Source organism: Leuciscus leuciscus (assembly GCF_965113295.1).
Source record: "Leuciscus leuciscus genome assembly, chromosome: 19".
Classification (NCBI taxonomy): Eukaryota; Metazoa; Chordata; class Actinopteri; order Cypriniformes; family Leuciscidae; genus Leuciscus; species Leuciscus leuciscus.
Genome location: NC_138743.1, coordinates 19,819,914 through 19,825,132, shown reverse-complemented (window position 1 = coordinate 19,825,132; position 5,219 = coordinate 19,819,914).

The window sequence follows — 5,219 nt, the reverse complement described above, 5'->3', positions numbered from 1 at the left end:
ATTCAAGTCCGCCCTATTTTTGTTCTTGTTTGAGAAGTCATTACACTCAAAGATACATCACAACAGGAAAGAAAAGACTATCACAATTTTAATTGAATGCTGACTTTAAGAACATGCAAATAATATAATGTGAAACATTTGCTAACGCACTATAACAGACAACTGATAGCATTCAAGCTACAGTTACGTGTTGCAGATCTGAATGCAAGCTTGCAGTTATGATATTTAGTTTAACAATTTCAAGCGGCTGCCATTGTTTTCCTTGGACAGAACGCACAGTTGAGCACAATAAAATGTGTTAGTATTATTCTGCAAAAAGTGAAGACTAAAACTTGATCTTCAAAAAGGCCAACTTTGCAGTTTTTTACCAATAAATCCAAAAATGTAGGCCTACGCTCAAATAACCACAAAGGTGATGCAAGACACGTTCCCATGGCATCAAAGCCAGGTGAAGCATCCAGCTGCTCGTTGGTTAAACATATGGTGAATTTGATAGTGAGCAACAGCAGTGTGAATGCTAAACAGCCCTCTTCACACGCAAAACTCAATAAGCAAATACTCTGATTCATGAAGGCTGTGTGCTGATGTCTGAAGTTTGTGCATAAAGATGCCCGTGTGGATTTAAGATTGGAAAATAGGCATGATTATAGACATCACTGTGGTGTCCAATTAGAGTTAGCATGAGAGCAACAGTTTGTACTGTAGTCTTGGTTTTCTGTCATCCGTCCCAACTTCACTTCCAGTTAAGTAGGCTTCTCAACTCTTCCCTTCTGCTCTAAATCTTTTGTATGGGCCGTGTGTTCAGTGACGCAAATCATAATTATTTAAGGTCTTTGAAAATCATGCCAACTTTGTCTTGGCTTTGTCTTGTTAAATGATGCACTTTAACAAGCAATAACAACATGCATAGTTCAAATTCATGTGTGTGTGTGTGTGTGTGTGTGTGTGTGTGTGTGTGTGTGTGTGTGTGTGTGTGTGTGTGTGTGTGTGTGTGTGTGTGTGTGTGTGTGAGAGAGAGAGAGAGAAGAATAGAAACAGAGGGAGACAGGAAATTGAATGGCATTTTGATTTGTACCAGGAGCTCTGTGTGCAAGACACTCCTATGGACGTTGTTACTGTACATAACAGTACGGTTTGTTCTAGCCCTTGTCTGAAGCCCATTTGAGACTAATATATAACCTTAATGTATAACCACGTACACACACCTCTCATCCTCTACAAACACAAAGCCTTCCTCCTTTCTCATCACACACACACACACACACACACACACACACACATTGAGAGAGAAATGGGTGGGGCCACTTCTGTGGTTAAGGTTGTATGTTACATCAAAGAATAATCTTTTGATTATGAGTCAGCAAGAGCATTCAAAACAATGTCAGTTTAATTTAGGCACCATGAATAGAGTACAAATTGGTGTCCAATTACTTTTTTTCAAAAGCACATCTCATGTTTTAGGTTTTAAATATGTTATGTAAACTACTATCTACAAAACAATAATTAAGCATGAAAAAGTAGGCAGTTTAAAAAACATCAAATTAATGATGACTGGCGATTTGTCCCTCCTCTTGAATGTGTATCCAACAATGAAAATCAACAATATCACAATTAATTGATATTTACTGTAATATTGCTATGTTTTGGAAGCTTGATTCCGCCACTGAATAAAAAATATAAAAAGGTAATTGCAACTTTTTATTTCACAATTCTGACTTTTTTCAAAATTGCATGATATTAAGTCGCAATTGTGTGTTATAAAGTCAGAATTATGAGTTTTTCAATTCTGCAATTCTTTATAACTCATATTTAAGATCAGTCTTTTTTTCATTGGAATTGGACTAATTGCGAGAAAAAAAGTCAGAATTGCAAGAGAAAAGTCAGAATTGCTGTCTGATATCTAATATCTTTAAATCTGTCTTTAATATCTTTAATCTTTAATATCTTTAATAAATTGTGAGTTTATATCTCGCAATTCTGACATTATAACTCGCAATTGAAAAAAAATATTTTGAGATAAAATTTATTCCGTGGGGGAAACAAGCTTCCATACTATGTATTTCACTTCACTGTGGTATTGTAAAACTATTTTAAATATCAACTTTGTGTACAATCCTATTACCTCATGGTTTTCCTTTATTACAATAAATAAATAAATAAATAATAGTATATTTTGACAATAAAAGAGTAACAACATTAGGACCTTTCTACTGGCCTCCATTTTTTGGTTACCTACAACCTTTTGTGTAGTGATGGGTCGGTCATGAACGATTCGTTCATTTTGAACGAATCTTTAATATGACTCCGGACTACCGAGTTGTCTCAGAGAGTGATTTGTTCATTTTGTGTTGACCGCGCATGCGCAACATCCTTTGGGTTCTGTACTGGAAACAGAAATGATTAGTTCACATTTTTTATGTGTTTGGGGAATTTGGCTAACATAAAACATTTTAAATACATTCTGAAATGAACGAAATGAACGAAATTACTTGAAAAAAGATTCGTTCATTTTGATGAACGAGATTCAAAGATCCGAGTCAGTAAAATGATCCGAACTTCCCACTACTACTTTTGTGACTTATTGCTTCTAAAACTTATGAGAAAACCATTTTCTGGCATCTTTTCTGATTTGTATTTGTCTGGCAATGGCAAGCTGTAAGCAGTAAGGCATTGCTGTATGTGTTGACTTTTTTTCCAAATGGTTTAAAACACAAATGCTATTAATCAACTTTAATGTTCTGTAATTGTATCCATTTAATAATAGGAGCCAACATTTAAACACTAAATGAATTCATGTGGGCCGCACCCTCTACCAGGAAGACATATGTGTTCATCCTTTGTCCTGCTGAACCCTGAGAGTGAAATGAGTTACATAAACCCTCTCTGCTGTAAAACACAAGATTACAGTACAGTAGAGTACTGTGCTACACTCTTATCTCTAAGATTACATACAGTGTGTCAGAAAAAGATTGACAGTAAGTAATTGCATTTAGTGGTCATTTCTTTAAACAAAAATGGTTAAAAACAGATGAATCATTTCACGCACACATGTTCACGTTCAGGCATTTTTAACAAGGTTGCAGGTGACTGAACAGGGAGCAAAGAGCATTGTGGGAATCTTCCCAAGAAACCAGGCCCAGAAAGAATTGTTTACAAGAGATGGCTGAATTTTTTTGCAGGTTTTTGTTGTTTATAACTTGTGTTTGTGTGTCGGGGAAATTACTGAAGCATATTGAATAAGGTCCCTGGGCAGTGAGCAAAAAACATTGTGGGATTTTTCCATTGAAGGTTACTAAAACCAGTCCGTGCTTAAACTCTACACTGTCCAAGACTCTAAGGGCCAGATTTACTAACAGCTTGCACCAGCACAAACCCCCTTTTGGCATTAAAAAACTACTGTCAGGATTTACTAAAGACACGCAGTGAAATATTAGCAATAAAAATGCACAGACACAGTTATTTTTGCTGCTGAACTTATTGTTGTAACAAGGTTCATTGATAAGGGAAGAAGGAGGCGGGAACTGGAAAATGTTCAACATAAACTTTAATCCAAAAAATAAACAACAAATCGAAAGTAAAGCGGCAGCACCTCATAGACGACTGCCGCATATAAACATAATAAACCACAACATAAAGTCCAGGCCTGGTCCTCTCTCATCCTTCACTGTCGTCACACCTCCTTTTATCCTTTCGGTCCTCTGTCCTCAACCAGCCGAGAGGCCCTCACTCGCGGTGACATGCAATGGAATTGGACACTTCTCGGTGGACAGTTCCATACTCATCCACGACGGCCGATAAAAATGTCTTTGTACTCTTTTAAACTAAAGTTGCAGGAATCTCTTAAACCCTCACACAAACGCTTGTTAGTGAAGGCATCTGTTGTTGTTGCGACATCCGGAATTTGGTTGTTCCATCCCTTTAGTCCGTCCCTGGCCATATAGTACGCACATACTATATTCTGGTGACGAAATTTGCAAAGAAATAACTAAACCCAGGTACACACTGTGCGATTTTGGCCACGATTTGGCCGTCTGAGACAAATTTTGCAAATCCTAAAAGATTCCTCTGATCCTAGGCTAAAATCTGAAGTATTTGATCGTTAGTTTGACATGTTCACCAACAGCAGATTAATGGCCGTTGCGATCAAATTTGACCTCAGACAAAATTCTGGCAGTGTCAGAAGTTTTGACTCACAGTCCTGCAGTGTGACTTTTCCTATGACGACCGTCAAATTGTCTTCGTTTTTCAAGACAAGCCATGACCAAAATGAATGTTAGAGATTTCTTTGTAGCCACCATTTCAATCCCGTGTGTAGTGCAGCTCACTGTCACCGAACGTGTCATTGATTGATAATGGAAAACTCCGGACAAGTTTTCTTGCATGGATCTGTTTTTAACGCGTACAGTCTGACATTGATGACTGAGATCTTACAATGTGACATGGCTTACAGCGATGATCGTGTTCATACAGTATGACAAGCAACAATCGTAAAAGGCTATCGTAAATCGCACAGTGTGCACTCGGCTTAAGATGTAATATGAGAAAAGTTAAAAGAATGTTAGGGTTGCGTGCAAGAACCCTAAGACCATAGATCTTTTGTCGTCGACTTCAACTTACACCAATAAACAATCTTCAAGAGCTTATTGGTGAGGGGAAATGAGGTGAGAGAGAGAAAACTGCAGCTTGGTGTCTGGTAGAACAAAGATCAATTCCCACTTGTTAACCGTCACCCCTGGCACATAATATTGCTCTCTGATGAGTCCCTGGATGGAGGCGAATCACTCAGCCATGTCTCCGCTCGACATGTGGAAGCCATCGGAAAACACAACTCCCCTCTCCTCTGTGGGGGTGGGAATACAGCATCTGGACTGAAGCAGGGTTGAGCCAGGGAGAAAAGTTGTGTTTGGAGATTGAGTGTTTGTCTACAAGCCTTGGCTTCGAGTGTTCTTAAGGTTACGGGAAAATTCCCCCCGTCAACGGTCGGTTGATTCATACTCAGACTTGATTATCGGAAATGACATGTGCTGATGAATGTTTGTACCTGCTAAATGACTACCTACTTACACCCCGGATCTCATTTCTCTCTAAATACTATGTTTACCTGTGCTGATTGTTACAAGGTGGATGAAATGGCACAGAGTAAGCTGCATTCAAATTTTCCATTTTCCCAAAAAAGCCGACAACAAATTTCCAAATGTTTGTTGAAGTGCTTGGACCAT